General features: G+C 36.5%; 1 protein-coding gene across 4 annotated transcripts in view; it reads right to left on the reverse strand.

Annotated features, from left to right (window-relative positions):
* Positions 1 to 15,345, reverse strand: part of RASAL2 (RAS protein activator like 2) — a 411,681-nt gene that overhangs the window by 41,492 nt on the left and 354,844 nt on the right. The gene's annotated exons all lie outside the window — the stretch shown is intronic.

Raw genomic sequence — 15,345 nt, forward strand, 5'->3', positions numbered from 1 at the left:
CTTATTCCTATTTTGGAAGATGGAGAAATATATACTCTATAAGGTTATCTTATATATTCTTTCTTATGCAAAGGTATTGCCAAAAGACAAATTATTTCTTTTTGTTTTTCATGTTATAGCTTTATCCTTATATCACTGACAAAATAGTAGTGGCTGAATCTTCATTTTGTTTCTTTCTACTTTGGCAGAACACACACACACACACACACACACACACACACAGAGAGAGAGAGTCGAAGCTCAACTTTTTATCACAAGACCTTGTCTTTCAAAAGTCCTGATTTCCATCTCAATATAGAATTATTTTCTGGCAGGCTTTTGGTTCAATATATGCTTTACTGTATAAGTATGAATAAAGAATAAAATGCCTTGAAGAAACCTCCCACCATGGAAAAAAAAGCCCAAACTCTCATCTAGAAGACAGATCTTTGTCAACACTGTTCGGTCATTCTGGCTGATTTTGTTTCCTAGTTGTTTATAAGAAGAATGCTAGGAATCATGACTCTTGTCACTACAAGAGCCAGTACTTCACTGCCTTCCTCTTGAAAGAATTCAAGGAGTCAAACGTAAGTACAATATTCTTGAATCCCAAACTGGATGGCCATGCAGTTTGACCCAATAATTATAGTATCTATTAAGCGAAACACGCATAGTTACACACATGTATTTCAAGCAGAAGTACTTAGTAATAAGGATAAAAAATGCCTTGTGTAAAGACAATTGTTTTTATAAAACACATTAAATAAGCAGCTTCATTTAATTCCTTGAAATAACCACATTAACACCAAAAGGAACTTAAATATTTAATGCCAGAGTAGCTTTTGGTTAAATTATAAAGTAAAAAGATATAAGAAACTAGCACTAAGGCTGCTTTCTCCTTTCTACCTTTATTCTAACATTGTTTAATCAAATTTCATAAAATAAGAAAAATCTTAAGCTTATAAGCATTTTAGTTCTTCCTTCCACACACATACACAAAAATAAGCCACCATTTAAAGTTTAGGCTGCAAAACATGTGTTCTGATATTTAGTAATTTTTAAAGTAAAAAAGTCAACATTTATATTTCTTGTTGATAGTACAAAGTATGCACAAAAGGGACAAATGCTACCTAATGTTTTGTATCTTAAAATGGCAATGTTTATTTTTCTGATACTGGGCAAGAACAAAAAATTAAAATATTTAAAAATTAAAAAAACAAAAAAGAAAAATATAACAATGTAAGCTCCATATTTATTTCTCTTTGTTCTATATATAAGACAATGACATGTTATGTACTGCAAATATAGTACATCAACTATAAATAATTAAATGTTAGAAAGATTGTACTTTAATTATCATATAATCTTTCTCAATATGCTATACGGGAAGCCTGATTAAGGAAACTGGACACTGTAATCTTTCTTAAACAAAACAATTCTAGCTCATTTTTCCCAGGAGGAGTTGCTGGAAGGAAAAATCCTCTCATGCTCTGGGGTGAGCTTCTCAACAGGAAAGATTAAGGCGTGTTTAAAACAGAAGGAGGTATGACAAAGGCAACTTTTATTTTTTAAATTCTCTAGGAAAAATTTCTAAAGCATAAATTAATTTTATTTCAAACAAAATAAATGTCTACCTACATGAAGCAATGGTAGAGCCACCTGGCAGTGCAACCCCAAATCATAGCGGTGCCACATGTCCCGGTATAGCAAGTCACTTTCTGAACTATATGTCAGAAAACAACTCTCTGTTTAGAAGACGAGAACAAATAGAAGATGGCTTCTTTGTTGCCTTTGGTTACTGATAACATCTTTGAATAAATGTTTTCCAGGTGTTATTTCAAGTCTTCCATAGAAGCAGAACAGAAACACAAACAACAGATCAAGACTTCATCTATCCAAACAATTTGTAGGATACGTAATATACCTTCTTCTATTCCTTCAGGCTGCACCCAGCCCCTCAGATAACAAACAAGGCACCTGGGCTCTAGGCTGGGCCTGTTGCCATGGTGCTACACCTATAAGGAGATTAGAGCTGGAAGGCAGCAAGAAGCTATGGCTTGAATAACACAAGGGGCATGCTCTGCAAATATGGCAAAGTTGACTACTTTAAGACAGAAAGGAAAGAATGGTGAGGCTTCTATCCATTTCTATAAACAAGTTCTCAGTAAAAGGCAATAGAAAAGAGACGAGGCCAACTCTGGGAGTGGAAGATAATCTCTTATTAAAACCTCTACTAGGTGGCTCACGCCTGTAATCTCAGCACTTCGGGAGGCTGAGGTGGGCAGACCACTTGAGCTTAGGAATTTGAGACCAGCCTGGGCAACATGGTGAAACTCCATCTCTACCAAAAATACAAAATAAATAAAAAATAAAAAGTAAAACCTCTACTAGGGACTAACTTGAGAAACTTTAGCTTGCTTCATATACAATTCCCATGCCCCTACTAGAAACTATTTCCTATATCTCACCTTGCAAGTACAAAGCTTTCTCTCACATGTGTTCTGTTTCCTTTACAGTGCCTACCGTGGTTTAATGTTTCTAGGTATTATTTTACTGAAACTTACCCGGGTTAAATATATTTTTTTCTTTTACAGAAAGATGGTGAAAACTATTTTTTCACTGCATTTCCAGTGCTGAACAAGTTTCATTTTGATACTCAGGTCCAACTTCAAATGTAGCCATAAGAGAATTTAAAACCAAGCCACTTAGAATTATAACTCCAAACTCTTCCTAGTTACCGAAATTTCAATTAATACATAGTTCAGAATCTCATATTTTTTAGCATTTTTCTGTGTGTACTGAATTGAAAACCAAAGTCATGAATATGTTCAACATTATTACTGAATAAATAAGCAAGCCCTCCCTGTATTGGGAAGAAAGTGTCTCTAAGAAGACAGAAGTAATTCCCCAAGAAGCAAGATTATAGTAAACAGGAAGATGTTTACTTGGGAATGGCTTGGGACAGGGGAGGCATTATTTGTACAAATATTTCAATATAATAGCATTAGTAACCCCAAGTTTCCTCTAATTCATGTTTACCTCCTTCTGAATTGATTTTTCTTAGATCTACTAACTACAGAGTTTTAGTAGTCCTGTTTGGCACCAGAGTTTACTCCTCTAACAGAAAGCAGAATGTGGATTTATTGGGAGAATAATGAGTTTAAAATAATGATTCCCAGTCCAATCTGACAATGGCCTTCATCAAGAAATCTAACCCATCCTTGAAAGTGGACTTTGTGAATCCCTTAACTACTGACCAGGTTCTCTCCCTGACTACTTTCCATACTGCCCCATCATCCCGAACACCCTGTAAGAATAATTCAGGGCTCCAACAGACTATGTATTGATTTAAATAAAAAACTGCTTCCCAGAGACAATTTTACTTCTAATTAAGGAACGCCATATTCTTTATATTTTTATCTTAAGGTCAGCAGACAATCTTGATTTTTGTGTAAACTTCAAGACCTCTAGCAATGTAATAGGTAATGGTTAAAATCTAATTGCTTTGCTGATGAAAATTATCTGCTGCTTCTGACTTATTTAAGAAATAAACTACAAGGCAGGTGAGGCTTTCTATTACTCACTAAAGTGAATGAGTATTATATTGCTTGAATCCTCATCCCTATATGAAATCAGTCTTAAAAGATAAAAGTGAAGGGTTGGGAGATGGGGAGCCAACATACACATAACAGCAGATACACTGGCGAAGAAAAAAAGGGAATAAAATAACACTGATTAGTGCAATTTTAAGTAAAACACAGCTGGATTTTCTCAGCTTAATTGGCCAATTTTTCAGAATGCCACATTTCCCCCACAGCTCCAATGAGGCTTGGTGGTGCTAGCTCAATCTGCTACATGTTTACAGATTAAGTTCCAAATTTAGGAATTGGGAAACTTTTAATTAAAAATGCTTATTGCCACATAAAATCCTGGACTCCAGTGCAGGTGAGTTTCTGCTTGGCTTGGCAGTTACGATTCCAGACTGCTTCAGTGAATTCCTGATGAGACAGCTCAGCCAGTAAGCTGGGTGCAGCAACATACTGTTGTATTCACCAGTATGCATTTCTAAGGCACTCACTTTGTTTAAAAATGTCCTAGGTAGTAATTAACAAAATTGAGTATCCTAATTCTCTACCAGCAAGTTTATATAGTGTCTAATCAGTTTTTTAAAAATTGAATTTGAGCTTTCATTTTGGGAAAAATGTAGCTTTACTTGCTCCCTGGATTTTATTATTTTCCAATTAGGTATTTTGTGAAAATATTCAACTGATGTTTGCCATTTGAAAGTGCAGATCCTTTCTTGTATTATAATTTTAAAGGTTTTCCTCCCTGGATTAAAAAAAAAGAAATTAGAGCTCATTCACCGGAGCTCTACTTATGTGCAAAGACTTGTTTAGCCTGAGGATCCTGACAGCACCGGCTGAACTGGTTTACCTGCTGTAGTTAAAGCCAGTAGTCTCTACTGCTTATATTACTCACTGATTTTTATGTTAGGTTAAAAATACATACCACACCACTCACATTAAAAAACTATTTATGGAAACATAACATATAGGTCTTACTTCTCCCTGCTCTCAGCCTCTAGGACAGGATGGTCTAATGGGACCAGCTGGTAATGATGGAGAAGGATATTTGTCAGCCTGAGTTGTCACTCAAAATGAGAAACTCATGGTAAAGAAATGTATCAGCATAGACAAAAATATACTTACCTACTTTGTACTTGGTACATATACATGTATACATACAGTGAAGGTGGATACAGAAGGAAGACTAGATTATAAACATTAAGACATATTCTAGGGAGTAGAAAATCCAACTTGCCTCCAGTATGATAGACACTAGGCAACAATTCCTTTACAGAAACTGTACCATGTTATAACATATCTTTTTGTCCTTAAATTGCAAATGTAATATAATCTACTAGCACCTATTAAACAAATTCAATATAAACATAACTATATTGAATTTTAAAAAACAGAAACTAAACCAAACCAAACTCTTAATCCAACTCAAGTAACATACCAGTAAGAGTGGACAGATTACAGCTTTTATTTCCTTATTTCTGATTTCAGTTGCTAGACTTTTAGTCTCATAATTGCCATAAAAGTAATGGGTAGAAGGATAAGAGAGGAAAAATACTGGTGAAGTTCAGTAACACTGACTTTTTTTTTTGAGACATAGTCTCTCTCTTGTCACCCAGGCTGGAGTGCAGTGGTGCAATCTCAGCTCACTGCAACTTCCGCCTCCTGGGTTCAAGTGATTCTCGTGCCTCAACTTCCCAAGTAGTTGGGATTACAGACGTGCACCACCAACCACTCCCAGCTAATTTTTGTATTTTGAGTAGAGATGGGGTTTTACCATGTTGGCCAGGCTGATCTTGAACTCCTGACCTCAGGTGATCTGCCCGCCTCAGCCTTCCAAAGTGCTAGGATTACAGGTGTGAGCCAACATTCTTGGCAACATTGACTTTTTAATAATTCCTAAACTCATGACTGATTTGCTTTCCCATTAGTTTCTCATTTAGTTGAATAAATGAATATATGTATGAATCCATCTAACCAGTAATTACCTGGTGTGCATTATGGGTCAGGTACTATATTAGAGGTAGATGCAAGGAATACAAAGGTGAAGAAGAAAAGCATGGTCTGTGTACACACACACAATTTATAATCTAGTGAGTTAACAAACCATTATAATACAATGTGACAAGACTTACGAAAAAGGATGCCAAAAAAAGTCTCTATGAGCACTAAGTAGAGGATTTTAAGGTGGGGGTGGTTCAGAGAAGACTTCTTGGAGAAAACAGTAACACAAAGTTGTAACCATCTTCATGGGGATGGGGTGGATTTCACTATATGCAGGTGTGGAGATCTAGAGAAAACGGATAGCATGTGAAAAGGCCTGTATGACAGTATGCAAGGCTGTGGTGTTCAGACAGTGAAAGAAATTTAGCAGTGTGGCTCTACTACAGTATGGATGTTAGAAGGAGAAGAGGCTGGGGTGTTGGAGTGGGTGAGGCCTGGTGAATAATGAGGTTTGAGAGAGATCACAGACTTGTAGTCATGTGTGGGTATTTAAATTTGATCACAATACCAGTAGATGTACATCGGAAGGCTTTAGGTGGTAGAAGGGGAATTACATGCTAAGATGTGTGTCTCAGTAAAACTACCTTGGCTAAGGAGTGGAGAAACAAAGGAGTACACAGAGAGTGGAGAGAAAAAAAATGAAAGACCTAGAAACCAGTTCATTGATTATGATAGTAATCTGAGTAAAGATAATGAATTAGACTAACAGATATGGGGAAGAAGTAGATGGCACTGAGAGAGATTTAGGAGGTAAATAGGCTTTGATGACTGGAATGCTGGAGGAATTGGGGAGAGGGTAGAGTCCAGGACAACTGCTCATTTCTGGCTTGAAACACTGGGTGAAAGATGGTGATATCCTTCACAGGGATAGGAAAGAGGAGGCAACGCTGGTTGAGGTGAGAGTACAAATAAAATCAAGTTTTATACAAGTTGAGTTTGAGGTTCCTGTGGGGGTAGATGTGAACAGTGAAACAGAACATACATATTGAGAAGACAACCTAAAAACATAACCTGAGGCATGTTAACATTTAAAGCTACAAAACTGACAAAAGACACTGAAGAATTTGAGAAAGAAGAAAAACCAGGTGAGTCAAGTATCACAGAAGGCCAGGAAAGAGGTGTCTCAAGAAAGGTGGATTAATAGTAGCCACTGAATTTGGGAATTGAATTTAGAGGTATTGGAGACTTTGGCAAGAGCAGTTTCAGAAAAGAGGACAAAAATGAGATTTCAATGGGTTGAGAAAATGAATGAAGTATGAGGAAATGAAGATTAATTCCACAAGTCTGACTGTGAAGGGGTGACAACAGTAAAATAGCTAGAGGGAGACATGGGTTTGAAACAGGTTTTTTAAAAAAACTAATCATCTTTTAATTTTTCTCCTACAATAAGTGATAAATACTCTAGGCAAAAAATTCCAGGAGTTCAGAAGGATAGAAGGTAAAGAATAAAAAAAGGGTACCTCCCACAACCTCCTATAGAAAGGAGGCCATTAACCGTTTTTGTGAACCCAGAGATATTTTATACGAAGGTACCCATATATGTATATAATTATATAAAGTATGTAATATATAGTATATTACATATATTTATATAACAATATATTTGTATGTATTTAACATAATATACATAATATATTTAAATACAAACATATATGTCTATATATACATATTCATTTACATAAATGGGATGGTATAATACTGTTTTTAAGAGAATATTTTGGACTTCTATCCATACTGGAACATACAGATATACTTTATCTATTTGTAATGACCACATAGTATTCCTTTACATGAGCCTGTAATAATTTACAGTCCTTGATGACCATGTAAGTTTCCTTTTTTTGTGATTAGCAACAAAATTCAGAATATCTTACTACATATATCTTCACGCACATGTGCATACATTCATACTTCAAATTCTCAGATGTGAAATTGCTAGATCCAAGGGCATATGCATTCAAATTTTTGATATGGCTCAATTACCCTCCATAAAGACAACATCAATTTAAGTGTCTATCAGCAGTGCATGTTTCTACCTGCTATCTTCAACATGAGATGTGGCTGAACTTCAAAATCTTTTGCCTGTTTAATTAGTAAAAAATGGTATTTCATTATGGCTTTAGTGTGCATTTCTTTAATTATGAGATTGGGGACATTTGTACATGTTTATTGGCAATCTCAGTTCCCTTTTCTGTGAATTATAAACTGCTATTCGATGTTCTTAAACCATTTTCCTAATTGTTAAAATTAACTGATATGTAAACACTCTTTGTATATTAAGTAAATTAGTTCTTTTTCTGTCATATTTATAATTATTTCCCCCCAGTTTATGTTTACAAAGGGTTTTTAAATTCCAAGATCATAAGAAATAAGCTATATTTTCTTTTAGTGCTTTTAAGTTTTCATTCAATCCATTTGGATTTTTTGGCAGAGGAGGAGAGATGAAAAGAGTACAGTATGGAGTCAGCTTTGTATTTTTCCAAATTGCAGAAATATTATGATCATAAATTGACTCAATTATTACTGTATAGCATTCTGCTGGTATAAGAGGGGTGTGTGTGTGTGTACTTTTTTGCCTTTTTTCCCTTCTTTCTTATTTTGTCAGCAAGTTAGGATTCCTATCAACACACACAACAAAGAGTATAATGGAAAAAACACTCAAACTGAAGCCAAAGGCCCTACATATTCACATCAGCTCGAACCACTTATTAGCCATGTGACATGAAGTAAATAATTTATTCTTTCTGAACCTTAGTTATCTCATTTAAGATATGTGTAGATAATGTGGATAATGATTTCTCTTCCTACATCTCACACAGTTGTGAGAATCAAATGCAGTAATCTATAATTTCACATCGATTTCATAAACTGCAGTACAATACAAATGTGAAGGAGTACGATTATAGACACACAGCTTTTTTTGCAGTGATATGCATTAGTTCATTTTATGTAAATTATTCATCTGGTTGAGATCAGGAAAGCTATTCTTGAATACACTCTTCACTGGAAGAATACAAAGATGGAGTAAATGTGTAGAAATATTTTTTCTATTAAGATAAAGCATTCTAATGAATTTAAAATGCTATCATGATGCAATTAGATACTTCAATCGGGTTTTAGTTCATAAAACTAAGGGATCCTTAATTGGCCCATGGCTGTAAATCTGGAATGGGAAACTCTATAATCGATAGCTAGACTGTATTGATTAATTAATGGCCCAGAGTCCAGTAATTTCTGAGAAGTTGTCATATCCACATAGACCATATTTTAAAAGATTGTAATTCTTTATTATCTGGAAGTCAGTTTTGACTCTCGTCTTCTGTTTCAGGCCAACAAATGTGTATTGAGTTCCTCAATAGGACAGTCATTGTGCTAGGGGATGAGGATACAAAGATTGTATCCTGGAGGAGCTTTCAATCTGCTGCAGTAAGCAGACATATGAAAAGATAAATTCAATAGAAAGCAGTTAATCCTAGAATAAAGTATGCAGAGTTGGCCACAGGTAGTTGGGGGGTGGAGTAGGCACTTAGTCTAGGATGATATGTGGGAAGAATACCAAAAAGAAGGGAGGGAGCATGTAACTCCTGACTCGGGTACTGTTGCATGAGTATGAACTAGAAGTAAGCTTGATAAAAGACAGGGTATAGGAATAGGAAATGGCATTTGGGTTAGAGGAGACAGTAGGATCAAAAGCAGAGAAATATGAAACAGTATGACAAGTATAATACTATAAAGAAGACTTTTGGCAGGAGTGACAGGAGGTAATATTGAGAGGGAAAGACTGCACCATGTTGCATTTTGTGCGGTAGCTAAAGATTACAGATTTGTAGAAGTATTACATACATAGGCAATGAGACATGAAAATTGAAGTTTCAATTGAGACACCTAGATAAAACAGATTCTGTATACCAAAGTCAAGTATCAGACAAACTGCAGCATTTACAAAGGAAATGTTTTAGAACCAGTTCCACTACCTTGATCTCAGTTATGTCAAGACTATAAAAAGTGGTCAGAGAATGGAGAATGGGAAAGATTTTGTGAGAAACAATTTTTGAAAGAAGTTGTGAGGCTCATCCTCCTGCTACCTACAAGGGAGAAGGGTAAAAGATACACAGAGGGCAGGGTTTGATTCCGTCTGGGAAATCTAGATGATGAGAAATGACCAACTAACTGTTGGTGGCAGAGCAAGAGCATTGATGCTTTTGGATAAGCCTGTACTCCTAGAGGTTGTTAGGGCAAAAGATTTGCGGAGGCTTCCTGTAGACCATAAGACTGTGTGACGAAGAAACCAAAGCATCAAGAACTCCTTTCTAGAAAGGATTCGCAAGTGAGCACTTGGAAGAGAAATGCATCTGTCAAGGTCAATAAAACCATAGGTGAGAGCTCCTGAGGGATGATACATCTCTGAAAAAGTCCCCAAATTACCCCATGAGAGAAAAGTCAGCTTTAAATTTCTGTTAGGCTCAGAGAGCATTATGGAAGGCTAAGATAGACTTTCTTATCCTCTTTCTCATCTTTTTTTTTGCTTCTCCTTCCCCAAAACCTGGAGGGTACCTAAAAACATGGTTAGTAGGCTAGAGGGGAAGAGCAGATGAGGAGAGAAGTAAGTAGTCTACCATACTTTCTTCTCCAAAGGCAGGCAGACTGCCTGTAACTGGTTTGGCTGGGGCAAGTTTGTAGTTTTGATTAGAATTTTGTAATATCTTAAACTGGTCCTGGTGCCACGGCTCATGCCTATAATCCCAGCACTTTAGGAGGCTAAGGCAGGAGGATTACTTGAGCCCAGGAGTTCAAGGTTACAGTGAGCTATGATGGCACCACTGCACGCTAGCCTGAGCAACAGAGCAAGACCTTGTCTCTTAAAAATATATATATATTTAATATATATGTAGAATATATATATATAGAGAACATCAATAAGTTCTGAATTAAGATCTTTTATTTAAAGCAATCACAGATGAACTCTAAATGGATCATAGACTTACATATAAAAGCTAAAATCATAAAACTTCTAAGAGAAAACATAAGTGAAAATCTCTTGGGACACAAAAAATTCCCCTGTAAACATTGCTTATCAGGATGTAAAATGGTACAGCCTCTTTGGAAAATAGTTTGGTAGTTTCTTACAAACCTAAACATGTACATACCATAGAACCCAGCAATTACACTCTTGGGCATTTACCCCACAGAAGGGAAAACATGTTCACAAAAACCTGTATCTAACTGTTCATAGCAGCTTTATTCATTTTAATAATAGCAAAAACTGGAAACAACCCAAATGTCTTTCAATGCGTGGTTAAACAAACAGTAGTACATCCATACAATGAAATACTACTCAGCACCCGAAGAAACAAACTACTGATATATGTAAAAATTTGGATGGACCTCAAGGGCATATGTTTAGTGTAAAAAAAAAAAAGCCAATCTCAACCAATTATATACTATATGATTCTATGAAACACTATTCTTAAAATAATAAAGCGAAAGATATAGGAAACAAATTAGTTTTTCAAGGGATGTGATAGGTGTGGGGAGGTGGGTATGACTATAAAGGGGTAGCATAGGGAGTTCTTTCTTGGTAATGAAACAGTTCTTTATCTTGATCACGGTAGTAGTTACACTAATCTATACATATGATTAAATTGGACAGAACTATACACAACACACACATGCACAAATGAATGCATGTAAAATTGGTGAAAACTGAATAAAGTCTGCAGTTTATTTAATATTACTATACCAATGTCAATTACCTGGTTTTGCTATTATACTACAGTTATAAGACATCACTATTGAGGAAAGCTGGGGGGAAGGGTCTGCAGAACTCTATGTACTATTTTTGCAACTTTCTTTATATAATTTCAAAATAAAAAGTTAAAAAATTCTAATTAATAAGGAGAAACTCAAGAAGCTGAGAATATTGTTCCATAATTCCACCTACCAATGAACACCATACTTACTTTCAGGTATCTTTTGACAAAGAAAAAGTAGACTACTTAAAACCATACTTTGTTAGTGAGCCTTAGAATTGAGAACATTACTGTGAAGGTTTTTATTTGAGGGAAGTTTGGAGTGGGTGAGAATATTCTACTCCATATGCTCATCTTTACCTTTAGTCGTTGGTAAATCTAAGTAGCACTTCCAAAGCAAGGCTGGCAACAGGCATTTGGAATCTTGGAATGCCTGACAATATAGTACCACTGTTTTCAGTCCTTTCCTAGTTTTAAGTGCATTTGAATGAAAGGCAGAAACATCACAGAGTCTTTTTGTGTCCCAACACCCTCCTACATGACACGGCTTTAATGTGAAAATGCTGCCAATATTGATTCTAGGAAATCACTTTACTGGCTTTTATCTGATTAGATGGCTTTGGAACAATGATGACTTTGTGACATCCTATTGATTTTGCCTCTAAAATGTTCCTCCTATCTTGTCTCTGCCTCTGCATTTCCACTGCTACTATCCGCCTTGGAGCCCTCATTGTATCTTCTCACAGCTTTTTGTTAACTGGTCTCTCAAACTTAGTATCTGCAAACTAAGTTACCTGAAATTCCACTGCTGGATTAATCCATCCATAGCAAAACTCTGATTAGGTCATTTCCTTGATCAAAAATGTTTAAAGACTCCTTGTTGCTTACAGGCTAAAATCCAAACTCCTCAGTTTGACATTTGAGATCTGCTCTGGGTATGGAATATTAGGTTGAAAATAATTTCCACTTAGAATTTTCAAGACATTGCTCCACTAATGTCTGGTTTTCATTATTTCTACTGAGAAATACAATGTCATCCCCCCACCCCCAACATTCCTTTGTATGTAACCTATTTTTTCTTTCTAGAAGATTTTAATATTTTTTTTAAACTTTAGCATTCAGATATTTTACGATGATATAAATTGATTTACTTATTCTCAGCATTTCCATTTCTTATACATGGAATCATACAATATGTAGTACTTTGTGACTGACTGGATTATTATTATTATTATTATCATTATTATTATTATTATTGAGACAGAGTCTCTCCTGTCTCCCAGGCTGGAGTGCAGTGGCATGATCACAGCTGACAGCAGCAGCCTTGACGTCCTGGCCTCAAGCGATCCTCCCACTTCAGTGTTTTCAAGGTTGAAAACATGCATACACATTGCAACATGTACCAGTACTCTTTTTATTGCTGATGAATATTCTATTGTATGGGTATATCATGTTTTTGTATATCTATTGATCAGCTGATGGACATTTGGGTTGTTATCACTTTTTGCCTATTATGAATAATGTTGTTATGAACATTCACATACAAGTTTTTATATGAATATATATTTTTATTTCTCTTGGATCTACCTAGGAATGAATTTATCAGCTGGGATTTTAATAGGCAAAAAGGGCCTACAGATATAAATGTAGATATCTGTAGGTCTGTTTCTCCAGGGTGATTCAATTTCTCAAACTGCTATGTGACAGGGGTAAGTCTGGCTGCTGACTTTCTAGAGCTGGGTGGAAGATGAACCTTTCCAGAGTAGGTGGGTAAATCAACTTCCTATGCAGAGACTGCTAGCTGTCTTATCAATGTCCATCCCTCTCTCTTTCCTTAAGAACAGATTCCTATTATTATTGGGCCCACCAATATATCCAGGTATAAAGTTTCCCAGGCTCCCTTAGAAAAAGGTGGCAATGAGACAGAAGTCAAAGTCAACTAGGTATGGTTTCAGAAAGATTGCTTTAAAGGCAGATAACTCAGCTGGAGGGTATGTGTCTTTTTATGGGCCCATCTTTTCTGGTATCTAAAACAAATATGTTATGGTTGGAGCTCTAGTAGCTATCTTATGCCTATAAAGAGATTCTTGAAGATCCTGAAGAATGGCAGACTTGAACCGGACTGTCCACTTTCAGACCGAAGTGAAAAAAAAAAAATTCTACCTTGTTTCAGTCATTTCTATTTTGGGTATCTGTTAATTGGCAACTAAACTGAATCCTAAGTATAGACTTCTTTTTAGAATTTCTTTTTGTAGGTAACTACATCTGTTTGTCCTCTAAGTGAAAATTATAGATTAAGTAATCTATCTCTCATATTTTTCCTAGTTTCATTAAAGATGGAGTTCATATTTGTTTTTCATATTAATTTTTAAGACAAAAGCAGAAAGGCCAGGTGCAGTGGCTCACACTTGTAATCCCAGCACTTTGGAGGCCAAGGCGGGCGGATCACGAGGTCAGGAGATCGAGACCACAGTGAAACCCCGTCTCTACTAAAAATACAAAAAAATTAGCCGGGCGTGGTGGCGGGCACCTGTAGTCCCAGCTACTCGGAGAGGTTGAGGCAGGAGAATGGCGTGAACCCGGGAGGCGGAGCTTGCAGTGAGCCGAGATTGCGCCACTGCACTCCAGCCTGGGCGACAGAGCGAGACTCAGTCTCAAAAAAAAAAAAAAAAAAAGACAAAAACAGAACTGTTTTCACCTATTAAGTTAAAAACTGGAATTTTACCTTTCCAAACTTATTTCCTACCTTGCCCCTTTACATGTTGATACCATGAACCATTCAGTAATTCTCTTCAAGCTCCATAATTTCCTACTTTCTACTTTTGCTCATTGTGTCCATTCCAAGGAAAGTTCTGTGTGTGTGTCTATTTCTATGTCCAAATTACACCTGTAAGATCCAACTCACAGGCCATTGCCCTCTAAGGTCTCTCCTGATCCACTCAACAAGAAGTAATTTTATCTTCACCAATACCATTTCCTCCTTGACACTTACGTCTTTTACTGGACTCCTCGAGGTTGAGGCCTGTATCTTTGGTTCTCTGTGCTATATTCTCTGTAGCATACGGCATAGTAGCTTGTACGTAACTGTCACATATTGACTGTGTTACTGTATATCAATACATTTGGATTTTAGAAACATTATTTGGTAAAACTGTGGTATTTTTCACAGCTTGCTTTCTTTAGATAAAATTAACCATTTTAAAAATGTTTTTCTGCTATCTTAAAGTGGTAACTCAGACCTCCGGAGAATAATTTTATCTTTTAAAAATATGAGGGCTGTGCATGGTGGCTCACACTTATAATCCCAGACTCTGCGAGGCCAGGGAGGGCAAATCACTTAAGCCCTGGAGTTTGAGACCAGCCTAGGGAACGTGACAAAATCCCATCTCTACAAAAAGTATAAAAATAAGCCAGGGATGGTAGTGTGTGGCTGTAGTCCCAGCTACTCAGGAGGCTGAGGCAGGAGGATTAAGTAAGCTTGAGAAGTCAAGGCTGCAGTGAACCACAATCGTGCCACTGCACTCCAGCCTGGGTGACGGAACAGGATACTGTTTCCAAAAATAAAAATAAAAATGTAATGAGTGAAGATAAGGTTTGTGGTTTATCTCAAAAACCTTGAAGATTTCTGGCTGGAGGCAGTGGCTTATGCCTGCAATCCCAGCTACTCAGGAGGCTGAGGCAGGAGAATTGCTTGAGCCCAGGAGGTGGAGGTTGCAATAAGCCGAGATTGCGCCACTGCACTCCAGCCTGGGTGACAGAGTGAGACTCCGTATCCAAAAAAGAAAAAAACACAACACTTTGAAGATTTCAAAATATCATGTCCACTATTTCATTATCCTCTGGATCACTCCAGATAGAATATTTCTCCCTCTTGAAGAAGGGAAAAATAATTTGCACAGCATCATAAAGAAGAATTTAATAAGAAACAGGTCCCTCACCTCTTGAGTTCAGTGTTCTGATCAAATTTGATCAGATAAGCCCCCCTTCCCACCCAAAAAGACTGACATATCAGAGAAAGGAAAATTGAAAAC

Source organism: Nomascus leucogenys, chromosome 12 (assembly GCF_006542625.1).
Source record: "Nomascus leucogenys isolate Asia chromosome 12, Asia_NLE_v1, whole genome shotgun sequence".
Taxonomy (NCBI): Eukaryota; Metazoa; Chordata; class Mammalia; order Primates; family Hylobatidae; genus Nomascus; species Nomascus leucogenys.